The sequence below is a fragment of the Idiotropiscis lumnitzeri genome, chromosome 13, assembly GCF_059441095.1.
Source record: "Idiotropiscis lumnitzeri isolate Australia: NSW breed Sydney's pygmy pipehorse chromosome 13, RoL_Ilum_1.0, whole genome shotgun sequence".
Taxonomy (NCBI): Eukaryota; Metazoa; Chordata; class Actinopteri; order Syngnathiformes; family Syngnathidae; genus Idiotropiscis; species Idiotropiscis lumnitzeri.
The window spans coordinates 6,032,107-6,058,296 of record NC_142403.1 but is presented as its reverse complement, the minus strand read 5'-3'; the positions used below and the strand labels follow the sequence as shown (position 1 = coordinate 6,058,296).

Sequence of the window (26,190 nt, the reverse complement as noted above, 5' to 3'; positions counted from 1 at the left end):
TTGATCAACATGCATGACCTTGGCTGCAACAAACTTGATTCAAATGAGCAGGATTCTTATCAGGCTTCTTCAGAGCTTGCTGATAATCAGGTGTGTTGCAGCCGAGAGAGCTTGAAAGCATGCAGGAAAGTGGCCCTCCAGGACTGGAGTTTGACACTTGTGCCTCCCGGGACTATCCCACACGTCGTCACAGGGCTTTCCGCACCACAACGATAACCGTTGCTTACAAGGCCAGCCAATCGCAGGGCACTCATGCACAAACAACCATCCACGCTCACACTCATACCTAGAGTGTCCAATCAACCTGCTATGCATGTAGGAGGAAACCGGAGTACCCGGAGAAAACCCACACACGTACGGGGAAAACATGCAAACGCCACACAGGAAGGCCGGAGCCGGAATCGAACCAACGACCTCCGCTCTGTGAGGCCATCGTGCTAAGTAGTCTTCCTACCTTTAAACATATGTAATGTATTTCAAAACAAATCAATTATATCACTTTACAGAGTTTAAATGAGGATATTTGTCATTGTTTTCAGCTGATTTGGATATACAGCAGTGCTTGTTTTGGATCTTTGATGATGAAAACAGTGATAACGTTGTTTGACAATCAACAACTGCAGAAGAAGTGGCAACACGTAAAAGAAAATGTCCGAGGTGTGTATGTTGTCTTTATGAATGTGTTGAGTGGCACCCAGTTATTTTTAGCAGTAATTACCACTCCCTTCAAGCAACCACAAGAGCAGTTTTCCAACCTTTATAGACGCATCAACATGTTTTACATTAGAAAAATATTATGGCACTCCACCGACAAAAATATCACAAAAAGGATGATCACTGAAAGAATGATGATCATGTCTTAATTACATTTACTTTCTTATGGGCCTGACAGTTTTTTTTTTGTTCTTAACCACAAAGCTTAATGCTGTTGTTGGAATGGCAACATGTGGTTAGACAGGTTATTATTTGGACCTTGTGTGTTTTTTTTTTTTTTTTGTTAAATCCCCAAATTCTATAAAAACCTGGACAACCTCCATCTTATATTTTCTGCGAACAAGAAAAAAAAATGTAAACAAATTGCACTTACTGGAAAAACTATTTGTAATAAATCTAAATAAATAAATAAATATATATATATATATAAAATCTAATAAATAAATAAATTAATTACACATTACACATTAATTAAACATTAATGGCTGTAAATAATCATTTTTGGTCCAAGTTAAGTAGAATTGCGACCATTTCCTTGGCACAATTGATCATCTCGAATGGTATAGTAATGGAGGATGAGCATAAGAGGACACAATATTATAGATTAAAGTCAACTGTGTGTAATTTCATGCACAGATTGGCCAAAGAACGACAAAGAGTTGGCTTTATCACATTTGAATCATGATGTCACTGTACAGTAATAAGTCTAAAGTGCTTCTTTCTTTAACCGCCTGCAGGAAGAACCTCGAGCAGGCAGCACCACAGAAAGGTTTCAAGGGGGAATAGAGTGAAACACATAAGAGCACTCACTCTGCGGATGCGAAAAAAACAAAACAAAAAAAAAAAACTATCAAAAGAACTCTTTTCTGCTAAATAAACAATATCAGTAAAAATTACACAAAAAAAGTTTTTCTTGGTTAAAAGCACCACATCAGGCAGACAGGCACTTTTAAAACAATGGAAATACCACACGATTATTTCACAGTTTTCCACCAAACAGACGTGGCGGCACGCGTGTTGAACTAGAGGATCTCTGGGTGCAGCTCCCCGAGCAGACTGATGCATTACTTCTCATCCATCCATCTAATTATTCCCTTAGAAACCTGAAATTTGAAGATACAAAAGACCGTCCCTATCTGTCACTGAGCGCCATTGATCTTATTGAGAGAAAATGTGGGTGTAGTGGAAACCCAATATAACTTGTGCCATTAAATTCCACACAGCATTATTCACATAGCGAATTGACAGATATCTGCAAGACGTTTCTTTTAATCTTCAACCGTTGTTGAAGAAAAAGAAGGGGGTTGGTGGGGGGGGGCTGTACACTGCAGGCATCTCTCCCTTTTCCATATTTGCAGTGAGGTTAACAAAAAAGGCGATTGAAGTATGGAGAACAAAAACAGCATCCCACCTAACTTGTTGATTATTAACAATGCAGCTGCTAAGATGGATGTGTTTCCAGTGGATCACGAGTGTTTGGAATTTGTCAGTATGAAAGGAATGAGCACAGCAAGCTTTTATCAAAGTCACGTAAGCTGATCAATTCCACATGCCAGTCTGAAATCTGCTGTTCCGTTTTTGTCAATACGTCCTCATGATTTTCCCAATTATACAATGTCTTTGGGACACTTTGCATAAAGCCGTAAAACATAAGCTAGAGTGGATATCGAGTAACTGTGTGTGTCCTCATCTATTACCCAAATGATTCCACATTGACACAGTCCTGACGGATAATCATTCCCATTCAAAGTAAAATGTTCAGCTTTGAGTTTAGATGTACCATTGTGTTTTCCTTAATTACTCAAAGATAACCAGCCAAACAAGATCTGGCCCGCGACCTCATTTTATGTGGCCCGCGACGGGCAAATCATGTGCGACAACTTCTTGTTTATAGCACATTTTGTTCTCTTTTAACAACATTGATATATGAGATATTTGTTTGTTACTAATCCTCCCCTTTTAAAACAAATTGAAGAATTGTTGAACAAACAATTACTGACTGGCTTCTGATTTCAAAACTGGCATTCATCAATTTGTTGTGTGTATGTGATAACGTAAGGTGATCATTCATTTATATGGGTTCACAGTCATAACAGTCTTCATAAATGAGTGGACACCCCTCCAGTGTGGGCCGATCTCTTGGGGTAAAATGGAGGACAATAATCAAATAGCACCATATCTGCCCAAAAGACACTGGCCCACCGGGCATCAGCCCCTAACGCTTGATGGCCAATCCAGCCCAGATGAATATTAAATAATGAATTTCTATGAATCTCCTGCTGTTTTTAAATCACTTCTATAGCATTCCTAGGAAATCACAGTGTTCTCCCAGGGGTAAGCTATTTTTTGGAACAGGCTCCTAGGTTACTCATGTGGTCTTTAGGTGGGGTGACTGGTAGTCTTCATTTAAAACCCAATTATGTAAACACCATATAACTGGGGTGGGCAAACCTTTTGATTGGCGGGCCACAATGGGTTCTAAATTTTGACAGAGGGGCCGAACGAGGAGCAAATGGATGGAGTGTTTTGGTAACCTCAAATAATATTTATGGTAAATGAAATTGAACAAAAGCATTACAATATACACATGTTTGAAAAACCACAGTATTTAGAAAATAAAACATTCAAAAGGTTGATTCATTTAATTTTTTTCAAGCTTGGCGGGCCAGATTAAAACGTTTAACGGGCCGCATGCAACCCGCGGGCCGCAGTTTGCCTACCGATGCCAAATAAGAATGTATGGCTTATATGTGTGCAAATGTATTTAATGCTTGCAAAAAAGAACAAAAAAACAAACCAGCACTTCAATCAGGTAATGAGATAAATGAATATATGACAAGGCCAATGTGGGAGTCTTGGGGCGTTTGTGCGGAGTCTCGCGGTATTTGACAGCTCTCCGGGAATGCTGCCTTGTTTACATTGGTGGCGCGCGGTCAGCAGTGTGACGGCTGCTGGGGGGCCTAGCGGACGATCTGCCTGCTTGCCTGCCTGCCTGCCTGCCTGCCTGCCTGCCTGCCTTTCGCAGCACGCACACAACCTCACTGACGCGGCAGCGGCAGCACTTTCTCTCCCGTCCCCCCCGCCGAAACAAAACAAACAAAAAACTTTCAGCGTTTCGTCTACGCAACAAGAGGCCGACCCAGGCGACTTTTTCTCTTCCCCTCCGCTCGTGCTCTTCGACAGGTAAGGGAAAGTCGGAAAAGAGACGAGCGCCGTAACAATCAGTGGAGAGTCAGCGTGTGAAGAAGGAATAGCTTAGCAACAAGAGTGCCACTTCCTGGTAAGTCCTCACACAGCTGACCGTGAACTTAGCAAAACTACTCTGGCGCGGCTAATGAACCCCTTATCAATTGTTTTATTCGAATTGCTTTGGACAAGACTGGAACGGCACAATTGTTAGAGGTGCCCCGGTGTTGCCACAGTCGGTGCTTGTAAGCGAGTTTCACATTTGGGGGAAAAAGTTTGAGGGAAGTTCGTCAGTTAGCTTAGCTTGCCCGAGGCTAGCATGTAGCAATGCTAACGTTCACTGCATTATAGTTCGTCTGACTTGAAGCAACTAATGTCGCTGTCACTAAGTACGATACAATGTATTTCCAGTCAAACTGTCTGTCGGTGCTGAATACAATAAAGCAGCAACTTATTGAATGCAGGCAACAGATTTCCAATGATGCAACGTAATAGCGCGTGGAGACTGTGTGGTGTACTCTTATTACTTTCCACGCCAATATTGTTGTAAGACCTTTATAAGACGTGTCTTTGACTTTCCATACCTATACAAAGCTGCTTTATGGGGGGTTTGCTTGGCAAGACACGATTCTGTGTGGTTATTAGTACGACTTCAAGAAGCAGATCATGCTTCTGTCCCAACCAGGTGTCATTTGCACAAACTCATTTACAGAGCTGCTCACTTGAAAGGCCATCAAATCGTTAACCTTGTGATGATCAGTCAACATTAAGTAGGTACAGTATGTTGTCAGGTCCATAAAATTTGGACCTGACTGTGTGTACCGTTTTCTTCGCCATGAAAAATAAAACCTTCACAAAAGTTGGTCGAATCAAGAACACGCTGCAGGAGGTGTGTGTATCTGTGTCAGGAATTAAGAGACAGCTTCACTAGAGGAACTACAGAGGTTTCACCACAAGTTGTAAACCATTGGTGAGTCTCAAAAAACAGGAAGGCCAGATTAGAGTCTGTCAAGCAACAGCCAAAAGAGTCGCTACTGTTATGGAACAGAACCCTTTGGATAGATGAGACGATGATAAACTTGCACCAGAATGATGGAAAGAGAAAAGTATGAAGAAGGTAACAAACTGCTCAAGACCCAAAGCATATCACCTCATCAGTGAAGCATGGTGGTGGTAGTTTAATGGCTTGGGCATATATGGATGCCAGTTGAACTGGATCACTTCGATTAAATAATGATGTAACTGCTAAAAAAATAGCAGAATGAATTCTGAAATGTTTCAGGTGATATTATCTGCTCATATTCAGACAAATGCTTCAAAACTCATTGAATGGCTCTTTGCAATGCGGATGGACAATGACCCAAAGCATACTGCGAGAGCAACCAAAGAGTTTTTAATGATTGAACATGCATTTCACTTGGTAAACTGAAAGGAAAATGTCCAAAGAGCAAGCAGGAACTGAAGCCAGCTGCAGCAGAGGCCTGGCAGAGCATCACACGAGATAAAACCCAGCGTCTGGTGACGTCCATTGGTTTGAGACTTAAGGCTGTTCATGATTACTACAAAGTTTTGAAAAGTGGCAATTTGATTTATATAGGAGTGTCACAAACACATCTTTCTGGAATCGATATGTTCTTGATTATTCCATCCATCACTCTGAGAATTCCTCTGAACTCTTGCCCCCTCACTCCTCACATGCGGATGTAAATAACCTTAAAGTTCAGAGTCTGCACCTAAGGCACATCTTGATTGTTCCCCTTTAACATTCATTGTGGTGTTGTAAAGACCTGCACTGCTGAAAATCATGTAATTGTCTGGATATTTATGGACCAGACTTTTCGTAATTTTCAATTGTCGAGTGCTTGCAGGTAATTTGAAAGATTAATTGAGTGACATGAAACTGGCATTATCAGACAGATCTCTTAAATACAATTCCATTGCTCGAAGTAACATTCTCCTGTGTCAAAGGTTGCCAAATTTATTTAACAGTTCAAAAGCAGTGAGAATACACACATTTCTGGCCAATGACTTAAAGCAATGTCAGTGGCGGTTGAGATTTTCACATTGACCTTTTTTTGTTGTTGTTGAGTCAGCGTTTGAAGCTTTCTTTGTTTTCCCATTTTCAAATGACTTATCACTGGAAAGCTTGCTAAACACACAAAGAGACCCCATATAACAGTGATGTTAAATATTTCAATTTAATGAGTTAAGTAATTCCAGTCATTGAGCAAAAAATAGGTACATCTCAGCATAACAAAAATGATCATTTGAAAACGACACTGAATATTAAATTGAAATTTTCAATGTAAAATAATCTGAAAGCCTGCTTTTAGTAAAGTGATATAAAGTAATATGGATGTAGTAAAATACAGCAAATAAGGCAAAAATAACCACTTATTGCTGTATAGCATTTGTATAATAGGTGCTATGCATAGAAAAAACAAAAACAAATTCAGAGTTGAGAATAATAAATTGATCCATCAGTTCTTATTCTATGTATTGTGAGGGAAAAAAAGGTGTATCGCAGTTAAGTTATTTGTAGTTTTTTCATGAAATTAACATTGGAAGGGATAGAAAATATGAGCCATCATGACGAGTCGGAGTAACGTCACAGGGGACTTGGTAAACCGTAAGTCCCCAAAATTAGTCTATCAGTTAAGCAATTTAATTAATATTTGGCAGAAGCATAGAAAAATATCGTGTCCTTGATCTTTTGAGAAATGTTGAAGTTATGATTAAAACTAAGACCCCTGTTCTAGGTCATGGTTTGTTGTTTATAGTGGTAAGAAAAAACAAAAACGTGAACTCAGTGATGAACGGGGAAAAAAATGGTTGCATGATCATGAGTGTGGCTCATTGCTTGACCATTTTTAGAGCCATTCAGTGGCGGATACACGCGCACTTACATTAAGGTTTAGCAGATGTCACTTGTAATGTCTGCGTGATACAATTGCTTGAACTTGCTAAATGATGAGAATTGAAGTGTCAGAAGCTGTACAACACTGAAATGGTTTCAAGATGCGGGACTTTTTTGTGCAATGTAGACATCCATTCATTGTGTTTTTTTCTGTAACGCTTTTTCAAAGTAAGGTAAGCTGCAACCTATTCCAGCTGACAAGAAGCGGGGTTCACCCTGTGCTGGTAGCTAGCCAGTCCTATGCAATGTGGACAGAGAAATGCATTTTCCCCACCAAGTTGGATTTATGGCTTTTTTTAAAAAATAGTTTGTTATGGATTTGATATCTGATTTGTGGCTATGCAAGATGAATAAGGTGTCCATCTTAGAATCGGTGTGGGTTTTTTTCTCCTTTGACCATGTTGTCATCAGGCAGTGTTGGCGGAATGATGAAACCATTCTGTGTGTCTGTTGAGCAAGAAAAGACAAAAGAGGCTTGTGAGAGATGTCAACGGAGGCGTGGTTTCAGAGTATGTTGCATTCAGTGGTTTTACAAATTTGCATCTTTTAAATAGTTTTTGACATATATGGCTGCTGCAACACTGCATCTGTGTACATGCATAGTAGGGATGATTACCAAGGATGGTACTTTTTTTTTTTTTTATATGGACCGATTGGGTTGGTTCTACTGAGAAACATGCTCTCTGCTAGCCCAAGCAAGCTGGCATTTTTGTTACTGAATTTCCCAAAAGGTTGTCATTTTTAAAGTATGAGGATTCTGCCTGACAGCGATGACGTAATGCAAAGCAGATCAGTTATATTTCTAAATTGCACAGTTCTACTTGGTTGGCCAGATGCTGGCTCAACGACCCGGTCCAGTTGTTTGAATGTACAATTTTCCAGTTGGACATATCCATCTATCACTAGGGTAGTGGAAATTGAATATTTTTTCCCATGGTTTCCATCACAAAACTATTACTGTATCCCACTGGAGGAAATTGGGCACCCCAGTGGGTTTTATCAATTCATAGTCAACCACCCGAAGAGACTTGTTGTACGTAGGAGCATTTTTATTTGAATTATGTTATTTATTGTTTACTTATTTTGTGTACATACAATAACAGCACTCGAGACCTCAAAATGGCCAAAAAGTTTATTTAATTCTGATAGTTTCATGTTTTCGTCATAGATTTTCTGTAATTGAAAAAGTTTCATGTGAACTTCACATTGCGGCTGTGTTCTGATCTGACTCAGATTGTGGTTGATAAACTGATGACTGGCACAAGAAGACGGATGTTGTGCAGCTGTTGAGCAGAGTGACAATGGCGTGCCACAAAGCATAACATGCAAATTTATTTCTGGAACCATATCACTGCAGAAATTATCATATTTGGCATGTACAGCGTGTGCCCCAATGTGCGTGTTTTGGAGTTACGAGCTGTCGCTTAGTCTGACTGTGTCGCGTGCCAAAGTTTACGGGACAGTTAAACAAACAAAAAGAAAATGAGAACACTCTCAAGGAGCTGCTCAGGTTCAATTACTCATGCTCCACCCCCTGCCGTCCTTCACTAGGCCACGCCCTTCAAAGGAACCCATTCAACACACAAATTCTAAAGTTTTCACAGAATTATATATTTATTTGTGATGCACCAGTAAATTGAGTTACAAGCTAGAAACAAATTAAACTCATAAGTCTAACACCCCCCGTCTCTCTCAACTGCAACCTTTTGAAAATAGGCACATATTTATGATTGTTTTACAAAGTAAAATATTGTTTACAAAGTAAAAGCTAATGTTTGCATGTTATAATTTGATTAAACACACGCACTATTACTTAGCTTGAAGGAAGGACTTCATGAATCTGATATTTACTGTTGAGCTGCTGAAATTCAGTTTAGTTCAGCAATTAAAGGGGCGCTAGCCATTTTACGCACGAGCTCTGCGATAGACAAAATTTTATATCTCGATATTCTCGAGGTTCCTATGTGTTTACACATTTCTTTATCTTGCAATGTCTACAATAATTAGTTTTCATTTGATGAGCACTACAATTTTAAATCAGAATATGTTTACTTTAAGAATCAATTGTGGTTGGATTGATGAGATTTTGAATTTGAGGATTGATATATAAAGTTTAAGTAAGCTATATTATCAAAGGTGAGACAGCAGGTTAACTTCAAACCTTTCTAAAATAAAATTTGAATAACTAAGTCGTCCCACTATTGTGAGAGTGAGGAGAGTGCGCCTGAATTTGGGTTTCACCCAAATAAGAGTGAGGTTCTTTCTTTGTTCCGTCCTCTTGTCTCTTCTTCGTGCTGTCCTGATGAACATCCCTCCTTCCTCTCGTTTGCTTTTTTGGGCCGCGTGGCAAGCGCTTCGGTCTCATCGGCCGGCCATCGCAAACATAACTGGTTGACAGCTCGACCACGTCTTGCCCTTTTCTCTGCCAGGATAGAGGCCAGACAAATTTATAGGCCACGCGGGCCGAGAAAATCTCGTGCCTCCAAATATTGCAGCAGACCGCAACAACAGAATTGCGCATTGAAACTCCAGACGGGCGCGAGACTACATTTTGCTTTTTCTTTTTATTAATTGTGGAGACTGAAATCAGAGCTAATTTCCACAATCTTTTCTCATTTGGGGTAAAACAGTTGTTCTACATTTGTACAATTTCCCAGGATGTTTACAAGACAAGTGTATGCCCATTAACTCATTGACTGCCATTGACGGCTAAATACGTCAATTTTTTTTTTTTTTTACTTGGCTGGTAGTAAATGAGTTAATTGGTTTGAACTGGTTCGGTTAACTTTATGAATCCCACCTTTGTCAGACTATATAGTTTCCATCACTTTGTGTAAAGATCGTTTATTATTTTACATTTTTTTTCAAAGTGCTTGTAGCAAAGAACACTTTCAACATCTGCATGAAATTCATTCGCTTTGCGAGAAGGAAACTGGTCATAGGTTTGGAGTTTTCTTTTTTTCAGACAAAAAACTTTTTTCTAGTGAAGAGAGAAATCTCTTACCATGCTGACAGTTTCAGCTGTCACTTCAGTCTTCGCCAGAGCTGTCACTATTCCATGTGGCGTGTCTAAAAAACAGCTGATCGGGTCGGGAAACCTTCAAACAGTGTCCCAGGTGTGTGGGAGCACATAAGCCCCCTCATCCCTGGTGATGGTCTTGTCTCCATGTTTATATATTTTGATGGCCTCCTTTGTCCAGCTTTTGAATTTATTGGTTTCCCTTCTTCCAGTCCATAATATGATTATTTCTTCTGCAGTGGTCTGTTATGGCCGATTTCTTGTTTTATTGTTCAGCTTTTTGTTTTTGTGTTCTTGTGCAACGACCTGTTGTTTCTTTTTTTTGTAGATTGTGAATGTACGTCCAGTTTCCCCAATATGTTGATTTGATTTGATGACATGATTTGCACGGAATTTTGTTAATGATTCTGCATTCAAATCCTTTCGGATGAACAAGTTGTTATGTTTTTAATGTGGTTTTACTTCTGTGTGCATTTGATGCTTCCACATGATACGTTGTATGGGTTCTGTTAATCCTCGGACAAATTGAAGTGTTATTGTGTCCTTCTTTTGGTCTTTTTTTTTTGCTTTCGATTCTGTTCTTCTTGCCTTGATGTTTTCCTTTGTTGATGGACCTTGTGGAGTAATTGGCAGTCTTTACTGTCTGTTATGATGCTGGTGAGTTTTGATTGGGTTGGGTTTCGTATTTTGAAGGTTTCTCGACCCGATCAGCTGTTATTTATTTTTATTTTTTTTTAAACATCACACGGGTAATGTGACAGCTCTGACGAAGGTTAAAGTGACTGCAAGGTAATAGATTTCTCTCTTCACTGGAAAAAAGTTTTTAGTCTGGAAAGAAAAAGTGCAAACATATTTTAAAGAGCGAGATAAGATAAACGCTATAACGCTAAAAAAACGGCCAATTTACGTGCTCTATTCTTATATTTTGGCTCCTCGGACAACTGTTGGTATGAATTTGAACAAAGCATCAGCACACAGCGCCGAAGCATTTCGCCCCAAAACGTGATAACAGAGCAGTTAACGAGACAATGGCTGACTGACGTCTTGGCCTCCTTGAAATGATGTCACTTGATTGCACACACTGATTGCCGAACATATGCATTTTATTGTTAAGTACCTTGCCATGGGCTTAATTCCGAATATGGGTGGGTTGCGTCGAAAAAAACAAAACAAAAGTATGTTTAAAATGCTTGAACATGATGTTCATGGTCCTGTTCTCCACCAAATATTTCAGCATTTATACCATCACATTTGGCAATGCTAGAGGGGGGTGATTCAGCTAAGGGTGAGTTGGAGCTGACATACCTTGTTGACCTAATAATTACTCACTTCTCTGTTGCCACATTTGATCACCGTCAGAGGCTTTGTACAAGCTTGAGTCTCCCAGCATCATGATGAACACTGGCCGGCTGAAGTTGACTGTCAAGGAGTGTTGTCAAGAACCGGATGAACGACAATAGCTGCCAAATGTTTGCGTCTGTCTCTGTGTTTTAGAAGTTCAGCCAGGACAAAATGGTTATGTGTGAATGTCATTAAGGTTAATCATGCTTAGAAGGTGGGGTCAACAGTGTAGGATTTATTTTTTTCCAAAAAATAGCTTAACAAAATCACCCGGGAAGAAGAGTTATAAAAAATAAGGCAAATTCTTGTATTTGATTGGGATGCATGCTGACTAGCATTTTCATGAGAATGAAAAGGTTAGTGGTTTTCTTTTTACTTTTTGGACTATTCTGTATTTGACAAAACTACAGTTGTAGTCAGCGCTCCTGTCAAGTATTTTACTGTTTTGGGCTAAACCAAAATTTCCACTCTTGGTATGGAGAAATCTGCATGCTTGACCGAGAGCAGTGATTAAGTGTAATGGAATTTGCCAATTCTGTGTTCAGTCAGAAGTTCCCATTTTAGCCCTAAAGCCAGACACTCTGCTGTATTGAGGATCAGATGAGACATTTGTCATCTGACCACTTAAACTACATTTTAGCCTATGGGTCTTTCTTTTGTCCGTAACAAAAACAAAAATATGAGCATTCTTCCTTCACAAAGCATTTTTGAAGATGCATCCTTTGGCTATTTTGAGCTACATTTAACGCCGTCTCTTGGATGATGTCAAAGACCATGGCCAAGCATTTGCACAGAACTGATGCTGGCAAAGGACCACCACAAGCTTTGTCCGTCCTTGGTATTCCAACTTTTAAGTTTCAAAATGAAACATTTAAATATTGTACATTGTTGCTGCCTTTCCCAGAACAATCGAAAACACTCTTTCCTTTCCTGGCTCTGTATGGTTAAAGTTTAGAGTAAGGTCTTTGGCAATGAGAGTGCTATTCAAGCAGCGTCTTCCACTCCCTTGAAACGGCCCCCTTCATCAATAATTGTGCATCTCTCTCTTTCTTCTTTAGTATGAAGGGTCATGGATGTTTCAAGCATTCAAATCAGACGATGCCTTGCAGCCCCTTGTGTCTCGTGAACATTTTTAACATCACTGTGGAACTGATGCTTTCTCTCACCGGGCTCAGTGATGCTCTGTAGGGAAAAGACTACAAAGACATGCAAACGCAAAAAAATCCTGGCTTTGGACCTTGTTTGAAGATAATGAAATAGTTATAGTGCTGCTGGGTCATTTTGTCATGACCACACAATCTCTTCTGTGCAATTTGTTTTTCCAACCCATTCATTTTTTTTGAAGTCCTTTATCATCAAACTGCTCAATGCCTTCGATTTGTGAACCCATGGTATATCATTGATTAGTTGAAGTGATGACATGTGCAGTTTATATACTGTATATATGTAGACTTGTTTTACACTTTGCAAAGAAAATTTAAAATGTCTACTTTTTAGAGGCTGAGAAGTTCTATTTAGCTGATCTAAAGCCTGAAAAACAACAGTAAAGACTCAGCACCTCCAATAAATACTGAAGTACTGAATTTAGAATACTGATACTCAATTTTGAGACTCATACAGCGTTGTTGTTCCTATTAAACTTTAAGACCTGCGTGACCATTTCTGAAAGAAAAAAAATATACTAAGTATCAAAATTAAATGACATTAATCGAGAAATTTGATATGTACCGGTTATTAGTCACATGAATAGTGGAAAACCTTTTTAAATTCATTTTGGTACCCAAAAAGCTTGGCATTTGACTTTTTCCTTTGAACATTAGAATTTTTATACAGATTGAGCACAGTAATATTTATGCAGAAAATTGTCATTAATTTCATGCAAGTTTAAGGAAAAATGCTGTATTTGGATATATTGGCTCTTTTTTACTATGGGTTCAAATTCTTCTAGTTGTTAGTACAACTGCCAACAGCGTAACACACCGGGGCTTGTGATGTTTAGGAAAGGAAACAAAAACTGTTCAAATAATGGCTTTGGTAAAACGAAAGTCGTTCTAACAAACGGCTCACTGTTACTTCTGAAGTTGTTCTCATTTTTGCCATATGTATCTCTTATGTCAGGCAGCAGAGGCTTGGATTCTTAAATTGACAGTAACCAGACCAGCATTGGTGTATGTGAGACGGCTTTTGTCATCGGTCAAATTTAGCTGATATTGCACCGATGAACGTGACGTAATGGTAATGAATACACACCAGCACCAAGAGACTCTAAAACTGACATGAGCCAACTATGGCCTGCGGGTGCTCACATGAATGTTGAATCCCACGGCAGTGCGCACGCCATTCGCCTACATTTTTACCACAAGCGTCACTGTTTCTCCCACAAGTACAAATAAAATCATAAATATAGTTAAGTATTGTTGTAAAACACGTTATAGGTGTACCGTGTGGTGTATTATGGACGGAATGACAACGGTGATATTGCAATATTATAATTTCTCCTTTGTTTTCATCACAACATTAAAAGAAGCACATCCATAAAAAAAAACAAAAAAAGAACTTGCTGCTGAACCAATAAGAGCGAACACGTGACAATAAAATGACTGGCTATGCCTATTTCTTTGTTACTGTTTTGGGTTAGTTGTACAAAACACAATATTTTGCTTTTTTTTCTCCAACATGAGCAACATTTACAATATTGGCATGACTTCTAATAAGTAAAGGTAAAATAAAATTTTGATATCGAGCTTTTTTTTTTTTTGTCACCAACCTCCTTACAATATCATGACAATTATTGTTTTGTTCGGTTCATATCGTGATATCTTACTGTGACATTTGGATCATCACATCCCTACTGTATGTACTGTATTTGATCGCACACTGTGAATGTGTCCCGGAAATGTATTTTTCACGCGTGTGAAAGCTTCTGTCCATTTTGAGTTTGCAATGTCGCCACGCCGTGCAACTGCGATTGAAATGTTGAAAAGCCACAAAGGCACAACCCCCACACAGCGTGTGAGTGTTCATTGGAGTTATGTTGCATCATGTTCAGAATGTTACTATTGCTTGCGGTCAGTCGAAGCCGACGGAACTGCTGCAATGGACTGACTGCTGAAGCCAACCACGTTGGCATCATTTGAACTGTGATGCGAAGACATCTCTCATGCAGTATCGTCAATTTTGATTTTAGATTACTCTCTAGTTGTACCCTGTCCCTTTCTATTGCTTTTGATTATCCAAAAGCAAAAATGCCAACCCCCTGAGGATACAAATCCACTTTCATTGAATGATTACAAGATGCTGGGTGCCACTGTAAACAGCGCAACAGTGACAATGACAGTATGCATTTGTCATGAGATGAGACGAGAGCAGAATTAATTGCACTCATGAACACATTGAGACAGAGGAAGAGAGAGGATTTTTATTTTATTTTAATTTTTTTTTTTATTGTGTGTTAGTGTGCAATGGACGTTTGTTCCAGCCTCACCGCAAACGAGCCTTAATGTTTCATGCGGGATTTGGAACACAATGCTGTAAATTATTATGAAAGTATCTTGTTGCTGCTTTGTCCACTCCCTCTATGCGCTGTGAAGCGCTGGCGACGTTTCCGTCTGTCTTTCTCTGTGTCTTCCCTTATCCCTTTCACTGTCTTTTTATTATGAGATTATTGAGATGATCTGAGATTTTCTATTTTTTATTGATTTGATCTTAAAACTAAAGATCAAGACTCAGGGGAGTTTTCTTTTTTCTTTTTTGTGTCTGTAAGGTTGTCTGTCTCCTTTACACCAAGATTTCAATATACTTCCTCAAAGAAGACCTCTTAATTGGAGTATCTGTCATTAACTGTGTCGCGCCACCTGAAGTTCACTAATATTTGTCCGGCCAGGCCACTAATGTGAATTTCATGAATAAATGAATGAAATTATTGCTATTTATGAATATTTTGAGTTTTATCCACTTAAATGGATCAGTCTTCACTCGCTCTTTTTACTTGATGCATTGTGCGTAATGTACAATACTCGCTAGCATTTTGGCCAATGCGACTAGTCTACGCACGTCACTATTTCCTCGAAAGGTGGGCGCACTTGTAGGACTGAGTGATAATTCAATCTTAAGATCGAATAGATACATGATCAATATCAATAAAAAATACCTTTGATAAAATGCTAGAAAAAAAAAATCAGGAAGCAAACCCCGATTCCGGCATTGTTGTGTTGTAGGCAGAGACTACAGTGCGACATATTTGTGCCACAATTACTAGCACGTAAAAGTAGATTTTGATCTCAAAGCGTGTTTTGAGTGCAGTCGACTCTGGACACGGAGAAGCGGCTTCAACTCCTTCGAGCTTCAACTTCATAGAAAAATTCGACTAGCGTTATTGCATTGGCATCATTGACTCAATGTTTTATTTGGTGAGCTTTAGTCTGATGATAGCCTTTGCGGAGGCGCCGTGTTCGTTGAGTATGTTTGCAGCGTCCTTGACATGCCTGTTGAACGACGGCAGAAAAAAAAATCCAGTATCGTTAATTTGTTTGCTTGACCCTAAGTTGCATGACCCATGAGGGTTTTCAACTTCCCCTTTACTGCTATTATAGTGGATGTGGACTAATCATGTTGCCGTAATGTGAACCTGCACTTTTTTTTTTCTTTTTTTTAAACCAACAACCATTCCATGGATCGTCCCCGGCGTGAACCGTGGTGCTTGATCCATATGGATCACGGATCCAAGATGATGGGTTTCTGCCAAGGTTGGCCAGATGAAGTTACACTTATACTGCTCGGAAATAGTCCATTTCTGAGGAAGCGTAGATCTTCTTTACGGATTTCCAACTAATTTCATGTGCAAGCTTGGTGCACAATTAAAACTCTGGCTTTTTTCTGCCTTTCTTTGTTCAACTGTCATCTTGGGTCAGGGCATAAATCACCCCCACCCTCGTTTTACTGTGGTTGCACTATGAGTCACAGCAGATTCTCATTTTGGCCTGAGGCTTGAAGCCTGGGGGTATTGAATGTGGAAGGAGAGTGTCATAATCGTCATCATCAGAGGGTCTCTTGTGATTCCCAGTTGTAGCTCTTGTTAATTCTTGAAACTAAAGTTTCTGAACTGCAGTGTCACTGCATTTTATGACTGGAAATGTAGTTATTGATCACTGATTGTGTTTGTCAAGATGGTATGAATAGGTCTTTTTATGATTATACTGTACTGTTGCTATAATTAGTAGTTGTACTCTGATCGATCGGCCCCAGATCGTGATCGGTTGATTACCGCGGAAGAGGTAAACCCTGGTTGGCATATTTTGATCAATGCATTTCATTGTAGATTATCAAAATGATCACAAGTAGCTGGAACTTAGCAGTGTAGCTGCCAACTCATGCAAAATATTGTCCCGTAGGGCATGAATGGCCCTCGAACCATGAGTTTGAGATCCCTGCTATAAACGATTACTCAATTATTACAATTGTTGTCTATTAATTTATTTAGTTGTTGATTTGAATTTCGACACATGTATTGTGACCTCACAATCGAGCCAAAATCTGAGCTGCTGTCTTACACACATATTTTTGAAAATAAATGGCTCACAAAAATATACCACTTGATTGGTAGGCAAGCACACATTTGCTAAGTTTTTTTTCTGAGTATCAAGTCAATCTTCTTTATCGTTTTCTCCTTTTATTTGGGGTGGAAGGGTTCACTAAATACACAGATGATCTCTCAAGCACATACTGTGCCGCGACATCATAGTTGGGAATCGATGACACACGCATAGATGTTAGAAATTCACTTATAGACTTGAGCAAATCTCGCGCTCTCTCGCTCTCGCTCAGTCTGCTTTTTTTCTTTTGCAACCTTTCCCACGTTGTCTGTAGTCATACATTCATTTTTTTATTTAATTTTTTTAACGCTCTGTCTGTCCTTCCCAGTCTCAGCCCTCCTCTCCTTGGGGGTCTCGGCTACCCGCGGCCACCACTCGGCCTCCTCCTCCCTGCCCAGCCTGGCCCTCAGTCAATGGGAGGCAGGCAGCCTGACTCCCTCTGAGCAGCAGGAAGCTGCAGCAGCAGGGGTTAGGCTTGTATGGCGCTGCCGGCTGTCTGTCAGAAGTCCTGCCAAGCCAAGGATGAGAGACCTTTACTCGTGTGGTATTGGGGCACAGAATAAAAATATTTTACATCTGAAGGCAGGCATGGGGTGGCAGCAGCAGCGTGCTCGATGTAGAGCAGAGGTGAAAACAGTGTATGTGTGTTAATTTACCTGCTTCTATATGTGTTTTGGTGTTTAGGATAAAGAAAGTTCACGTTAAGAAGAGAGGAAAATGATTTTAATGAAGTGCTACTCCAGGAAGTGGGTGTGTTGGGGGAGGAGGAAATATGCTGAATGGATTTAGAAGCGATACTTTTGGTTTGGAGAATCCACAGTTACTCCAAAGCCAATGCCTGGCTGGGCGCCCGGCTAGTTCTGGCTTGACAGTTTAACAGTGAATATTTAACATTGCAGCACAGTGCGAGGCTTGGTTGTAAACAGCAGTAAGCAAGCGGCATGGCAGCATAAGTCTGTGTGATGCTGGGCCTCAATTCTGAAGCCCATCGAAAAACAACACACGGGTAGGACGCATCTTGAAATTCTGATTTGAGGAAAAAGGCAGATGGCATGGGCTGGTGGTGTCACACTGTAAGGAAAAAACACCGGGATTCCCTGATGAAAGCAGCTCCTGCCTGCTTTGAACAGCGAGTCTGTCATGGTTTGTGTCTGCTGCGTGGCTGCAGGGTCAAACTGTGATACGCAACTCCTGGAATTTTCGCTTTTTAGGTTTTTCATGTTCAAATCAACTGAGGGAAAGAGCGGCTGTGGGGGGGCAGCGAGTCTCATTAATATTAATATTATAATGTCTGAAGGAGGCAGGATCTCTGGTTCAGCTGCTTTCATCCTCTGTTGTTTTGTAGCTTTTTAGTCCGGCTTTCCTCCACTCTGTGCTTTTCTGTACATCTATTGGAAATTTGTCAACAATTATTTGTCCATGCTCACAAGCTTTACTGGCAACCGAGATGAGGAGTTCTGTGAAATTAGATGTAAAATGTGTAAAAAGCATCATTTGAATGCACTTTCAAGCTTTGCGGAAACCAGAGGTCTTCAGCAGGCGGACCTTGGCCCCAATCCCGACCCAAATGCCTTTATACGCAGACTGTGACCTATTATTTGGATGCCGCGAATTTTACCAGTGCAACTTTTGGGTGTGATTTATAGGAGTACTTTCTGCTTATAAATACTATTATTATGTTTCTAATAAATATATGCACACAATAAATAAATATAAAGTTCACAGACCAAAGGTGCGTGACACCAGCCGGCCAATGTTATTGTTCAGATGCAAGTGGTGAAGAGGCTAAAATTAATGCTTTGAAACAGTGGGCTGCAGCAATCAATTGTTTTGGTGATGGAGTATTGTATTGAAAATTCCATTGAATTATGCCATCATCAGAAAAGTGTAAAACCGTTTTTCATTTTTTATTTTTTTTATTATTATTAAGAAAGCATTTATTCTTGGGTATTTCAAATACTGAGATGGCTCTAAGCATTTTAATGTTCAATTTAATAAAGAGTTTAGGAGTTGATAATTTTGCAAGTTGATTAATCAGGTGTAAATCCAAATTAGAATTGTATGTTGGTCTTTTTTTGTTTTGTTTTTTTAAAATATTTTTGTAATATTGTAGTCTTCACTTTATTTGTTGTTTTCATTTTTTTTTCTTTGCAAGCAGATTGCAATGCTTTTGCCAACAGAGGAATTTCAAAAGGCCCCCGGCGTTCATTTAATCCCCCTCTGATGCATGCAACTGCTATTATGTTTGGGTTGTGTTGCCTGCTGAATTGCACTTTTATAACAGTTCTAGCAGGCATGTTTCTAATTTGCAATGATTTGATAAAAACATGTACGGTTGAGGCTTATGACTTGGTTTAAAATGATTGCTCTTTCTCTTTTTTTTCCAATCCATTTCATTTTGACTTACTAAATGACTACTTACTACTTTTAAAATAGTAGATGGTGTTTTAGACCTCAGACTAACTAGTAACTGTAGAGTAACTGTCAAAAATGGGAACTAATTCTGTAGGTGACAATTCAACAATTTGTGTCCTCAGTTCTTTAACACTTGTTGAGTGTTGTTAAAAGAAAAGGCGATACAACACAGTTGAGAACATGCCGCTGTTTCAGGAATGTGTTGGTGTCTTGAATTAAAAATAAGTGGCTATTTGCAAGAAAACAAAGTTTATCGTTTAGTTTATTTTAGTTGGTAGCTAGAAAAGAGGCTGATTTCTAAAGATCTGGTCCAACCTTATTGTGAGGAATGTTGGAACAATTCAGTCTTCCTGATCTCAAAAGGGAAATCCCTGCAGCCACAAAGTACAGCGGGAAGAGAGTGAAGGAGGGTGACAATGGAGAGAAGTGCGACACCTTAGGGGTAGTGTTATTCTCTGATCGTTTGCCCACATAAACACTCACTTGAATGCATATTTGCTGATGCACTCAGGCAAGGAAAGATGGTTGCCCGAGGAATGAAAGTTAAATGCTGAACTTTTTTTTTGTGGATGGATTTTGTCTGCCGGTGCATTTGTTGTGCTCGCAGATATTTGCATTTGTTTGTTTCGAAAATGATTTGAGACTAAATTTATATTTGTGTGGGTTGAGATTTAAATCTAAATCCGCAACGTACATTCTATGTATCATGTACATGTTCATGACTTAGCTTGCAAAGAATTTTCATTTTTGACGGTGAAACATTTATAATTGATTGAAATTCAACAAATTACTACATTTAAATCAGAAGTAATCAAGTCATAATTTGCTTTTTGTCACCCCCGAATCCATTTGTTGAGACCCTTAAAAATGAGTTCCTGGTTAGTTTATGAATAAAAAATTGCGGTGCAAGAGCCCAAAAATGTTCCCCACTTTTATTTCTTTGCAAATTTTCCACCTTTTGTTCCCGTGCTCTCTCTTTTCCCTAGAAGCCCTCTTGGTCTCTCGCAGGCAAACAGAAGCCCAGCCCTGTGGTGGAGAATGTCACATTGAATATCGCAGTGCCAGAGGTGATTAAGCTAATTTGGTGGTCATTCGGTGACACGGCTAACAAACAAAGCCTTTATTGGACCTGGAGCCCTGCAAATTCTGCTCTGCTGTGCGATGCCCTGCTTTGCATTGTGAGTACGATGAGTTGTTGCCTCCCGGCATGTAGGAAGCCTGATGCCCTGGGATATTTGTGCAGATGTGGATAGATATAGATATGTAGTATTTCTGAAAATAAGAGGTAGGCTTCTTTAACATTTGTCATGTTACTTACTTGAGGACTATTTTCGGATGTGGGGGCTATGTTTGATTTAATTTCATCTTGCGGTGACTTGTTTGGCAACATACAATCATTTGGCAATAATTGTAACTATTTGCATCCAAAAAACATCACAGATAAATATTTTGTTTGATTTGTTTGTGTCTCCTATTTTCTCTGGTGTGTAAGGAGCTCCTGGCATTCACCAACTAATGCAGTAAATTATGATGAGAATTTGTTGCTCTAATGACTGAAACATTTTTTTTGGTGTTCATCATTTTGTGTCCACTCCAACCGTTAGTATTGTATCATTGTGGACTGAATAAGATTTACCGTTGGCCCCCAACAGCTGCTGCAAAGTTTGCACGCAGGAATCATGTCAGTTTTATTTGGATGCAGTGTTTAATCTTTGTGTGCTCATAACAGGCCACAACTCAGGGCTTTAGACTAAGGTTTTTTTTTTTTTTGTAATAGGAGTGGTCCTTGACCTGAAATTTTAGACTAGAAACTAGAAAATATAGGTATGTCCCCTGTAATGCGGCTCGCAAAATAAATATTTACATTCTCAATCATTTTCACTATCCAGGCGGTCCTCAGGTTACATGGGACTCAACATACGCCATTTGGACTTTAGGACGCCAGAGTCTCGTCAGCCATTTTAGTTCACGCAGCAGCCTAATTCGGCTAGATCGGAATTTTTGCGCATATCCGTTTTTTCAAATTTATTTTATATATTTTTTAATTGTATTTATTTTTTCATGGCAGACTTTTTTTTTATGGCTCAGTCGCATGTTTCAGAAGGAGACGTCGTCATACGATCCGCGTAGGCACAGGCACTCAGACTGCTTGGGTGGAATGTTGAGTGTTCGATTATCCGTGAATCTGCAAAGTTGTTTTGAATAACAGTCATGGTTTTATATTCAATTTTAATATAATCCCACTTTAAACAAAAAGCACAAAGTGGATATTTGTCCTGATCGTCGCCATGTAGAAAGCAATGACGCAACGTCATCTTTAGTGATCGAAAAGGCTGACCTAATTTACCTAAAATACAGAAATGGAATTGAAGTGGAAATTTGGGTTACGTCGCCTGGTGTAGAAATGGAACTCGTTCGTATCCCGAGGACCGCCTATATTATCTCTAAATGGAATGAGATGTCGGCTGGATGACTCAGTGGGTAGCATCATTCACTTCAGACACCAGGAGAACTGTAGCATTCAGTTGGGTCCTTCGCTGGAAAGTTTACGCTATTTGCTGTCGACAGCGGCTGGCTTGCATCAGGAAGGCCATCCCGTGTAAAAGAAAAACTGTGCCAAGCAATCATGTGAGTAACAGACTGTGGCCACTCCTGACTGAAAAGGCCAAAGCATGTTACACAACATTATTAAATGGGCTGCGGTGAGGAGTAAAAGTTTGTCAGTGACCAAAAATATTCACAAATAATAATCATAAATTAAAAAAAGAAAAATTACGATTTAGAGTAAGTCTTATTTTACTTTAATCCATGTGCGCATTGGAAGTTATGAGAAAAGATGCCCTGAAACTGTACATCGGTTACGTTGTGGTCACCTTCAAACATGCATTCCTAGTTTTGTGCGTTAAGTTGGAACATTTCCCTGCTGACATCACAGTGCCACTGAAGATAGGAAAAATCCTAACTGATATGATGGCCGAGTGGTCTAAGGCGCCGCGTTCAGGACCCAGTCTCCCCAGGAGGCCTGGGTTCGAATCTCGAATTTCCCCATTGTGGGACTAATAAAGGGAATATTATTATTATTATTATTATTATGATATGCTGAACTCAAGCAGCCCATTTTCAGCATACTTTCCCTTTTGTTGTGTCCAGGTTTTACTTTTGTTCACTTTTTCACGTTTTTTTGTGCAGTCATAGGCCAAACCCCCGAGGTTGCCCTCACCTCAATGTTTTCACTCCATTACCTACAAGTTCAGATGTCTTAAAATTCAACTCTGTTTTTTCACACTTCGCCCACATGCCGTGTTTTTTTTTTATCAGTTGTCAAACTGTTATCAGACCTTGTTTATTCTCACTGATTGGCACTTCAGGTATTGTACTGCCAGGCCGGATTCATCTGTTATTGTGCCTGTTGGTCACATTTCTTTTATCATTGAAATTGGAGTTGATCTTTTTCAAGCGTGATTCCGTTTTTTTGGGACGGTGTGATTATTCACAATCCTCCTTGGCTGTCACCCCTCCAACCCCTGCTTGTGAAATGAGCACATCAAACGGTACTTAGGACCAACGAAGCTGGCTGGTCGATTCCGGCTTTTCACTGTAAGGCACCTGCTGAATTGACAGGCAGGCAACGAAGAGCTCTTCACCATGCGAGTGCTTTCACTGCTGCTCTGGAGTGGGCAGGACAATAGAGCGGGGAGGTGGCCTGGGATTTTTAGCCACGTGCCAGCTTGTGTTGACAACATGCAGGAAGCGCAGAGGAACATGAAGGGGATGTACGGAGGACAAAGGTGAAGTGAGGGGCTGACACCTGCATGTGCTTCAGTTTTTTTCTTCTTCGATATATAATAGTGGAAAACCTAATGAGAAAGGTCGAGATTGAAGAGAATATAAAAGTGCAGGTGTGCCACACAGGCATAAGAGTATGTATTAAGGCTGCTACTGGCTCATTGATAATGTCAGGCGAAATTCTAGACGTGTATTTTTGAGGATGCGCTAAAGTGAAATACACACACTCTAAGGCGCAGAGCTGTGCTAGTTTTGTTTGGATGCTTGAGAAATAAATCAATTCAGGCCTCACATGAAGCCCGGGCTTTTTTTTGCTGTGCTGTTTATTTCTGCCGTAAAATAATCATTAGCCTATAAAATTCTGAAAGTGAAAAATGTAAAGGAGGTGTATAAATAGTAGGTGGCAAGCAGCATTATGGATCTCTGGCCTTGTACTCTCCCAAAGGACCTCAGTGGTTTTCTTTGTCTCAATTCGCTTTTTGATCAATTTGCTGTGCTGCCCCCAACAGCGATGGAGTGAAGGTCTGAGTTATGCAAACAAATCCAGCATTCCACTTACAAGAGACCAAGCTATTAATTCATATAATCCAACTTTTGAATAATTTCATCTGTTTAATGTCAGTGTTGCTGTTTCGTTCTTATGTTTGATCGCCCGAGCGGGAAAATAAGCAAAAATGTAATCAGCTCCCTGATCTTTTCTTGCTTACTTGGCAGGATTTGGAAGACATACTGTAAGTGTCTAAAGTGTGTTTAGCTGCCTTTGCAAAGTGAATTTCTCCTATTTTGTCACATTTCTTTTGTCATGGATGAAGAAACAAAGTTTCCTCTTCATTTTGTATTCCACCGCGTCTCGGGCTTCCTCAAAGACTAAAAGAATGGCTGACATGCTGAGGTGTAATTGGTGTTCTCCTACTCTCCTCCTTGCTCTCATTTAATGCTCCAATGTAGATGAGTGATTGCACATTTGGGCTAATGATTTTGCATAGTGATTAAAATGAATTGGAGAGTATGCTGCTTTTGTAGTATGCGGAACCCTCCATCATTAGTGGATGGCTTCCTCTTTTTCTGTATCATCAGTGTTAGTCGGGCAGCGGAGCGGATTCATTGGAGGCCTGGGGTTGGCTTTCATGAACACAAACTCAAAGGTTTCTCCACTTCTTGTAATCATGGACACCACTCTTGTAGGCCTTTCACTGTCGTCTTCTGCCGCCTCAAAGGTGCCTTTGATTCCTCTACATCCTAAACCCTGGCCGGATAGTGTCACTTTATATGTTTCCGCTTTCCTTCTTTAACTATGCATCCCGATCCCACTCCTCACCCCATTTCTTGTCCTTCTCTCTTCACTCTTTCCTCGGCACAAGCTCATCAATTTGTTTGTCCTCGGATCGAGAGCTGATGTAGCACTCCTTTATTTCGAGGAACTTGATGTACGCCTGGTTTCATCCAGGATGCCTTGGTTCACCTTTTCATAATTGACCGCCTCTCTTTCTTCTTCCCCTCTTTTAAATGAATAATGCAGAAGGGTGGAAATGAGGATTACCCAAACCCTCATATGTCTTACCCACCCAGACTTTTCATAGAACCTTAAGTAAATTGACCAACACAGCAAAAACTAATGCATATGTATCAGGTTTATCAGGAAAGTTTTGTCTAGTAAAACTTTGTAACTTTTAGGTTTTGCAATTTTCAACTGGTATTGGTAAGCTGGTTTGATTTACATATAAGATTAATGATCATAAATGATCTCTCTTGGAAAGAGCTCTATTCAGTTTGACTGATGTAATGCGCACCATGCTCGCCTTTAGTCGTCTTACCTATTTTTTTTTCTTCCTTGCTGCAATATTTAACCGTAAATCTTCTGAAGTTTCCCTTCAGAGTGAATTGACTTATAAGTTTTTCCTCTACCTTTTGATGGTAAAAGGTCAGTGTGTTGCCACAGGCAGATAGATACATTGGAAGAACAGACACACTCCCATTCAGTGCAGAGGAAGAAGTGCAAAGATGTGGTCATGCTCAACATTCAGTACATATGACCAAGTATTTCAGTACTATTCATTCACTTAAGTTAATGAAACTGAGAGGAACTCGTGCATGATTTTTATATTTATGCTCCGTCTTGCTATTTGTGAACTAAAGGAAGAAGCTCTCCACGTGGCCAATTTACCCTGCCTCTGTTCAGTTTTGAATTAGTTAAGTATTGAACTGTTTGAACATCATATAATGCATCATTTAAAGTTTAATTAAATAACAAAAACTATTTTATTCTGTCATGATTCTTCAACAACGCTTCTTCTTTAGATGAGACACTTTGTTTAGGTGAAAACACACATTTCAAAATTACTTCACTGTAGAAGATTCCCATTTAATTTCTTTATTAATTTCTTTAAGGTTTTCAAACTGCAGAACCTAAAACTGCAACACTTTTTTGAGTCATTCACTATGTCATGTACAGAATATAGAAGTCAGCCAATTCCACTTGGACATACTTTTACATTAGTTTACTAAAAAAAACAAACATTGATTTCAGGCACACTTTTTGGCTGGTGGCTATGACGTTCTTTTTGTCAGCACGGCTATTTTGTAGCTTACTTAGCCAGGATGGTTGTAGTCTGCAACATCTGCTGTGTCCAAATTCATAAAGTGTCAAATACAAGTTTTAATCCTCCCAAACTTTGCATCTTGTGTAAATAATGGCGGTTGAAGCTTATGGTCGCTGCAACCCCACTGCTGTAGCCGCTGCTTATGTTTTCCACATGACAGAAATGCCGCCAGATCAGTACCGCATGCTTTCACTGCTGTTGCAGCAACCACCAAATGAGAGTGGATATTGAGAGGCCAAAACTACAAGTGTAACAGTGCAGCCATGTTTGTCTTGGAATTTCTCTTTAATTTTTAGCCTTGAATTAGTTGTACATTACTCAGAAGCCCTTCCCCCCTTGATTGGTTACTTCCTTAATTAATTGGTCTGTTTTGGGAAGTGTAATAATTCAACATGACAGACTTAATTGATCTTCTTATTTTGGGACTTGAAGCTCAAATGCCCTCTGGTTATTTTGACACAAAGGCAGGCTGGAACACAAGAGCTTTGAAGAGAGGAGTACTGGTGCCAGCTTCAATCTGGCAACGCACACATCTCAAGTGCGCAGAGTCAAATGGGAGGCAGCAAGGCCACTGGGTGAGCAATTGCTATATGCTTAATCATCTTAATAGAGAAAAGCGCA

At 39.7% G+C, this 26,190-nt stretch overlaps 1 protein-coding gene across 1 annotated transcript in view; it reads left to right on the top strand.

Moving 5' to 3' along the window:
- The first annotated feature begins 3,608 nt into the window (after positions 1 to 3,608).
- Positions 3,609 to 26,190, top strand: part of nek7 (NIMA-related kinase 7) — a 67,105-nt gene continuing 44,523 nt past the window's right edge. The window contains exon 1 of the mRNA XM_088313622.1: positions 3,609 to 3,994. The gene's annotated coding sequence lies outside the window, so the exon portion shown is untranslated. The remainder of the gene's footprint in view (positions 3,995 to 26,190) is intronic.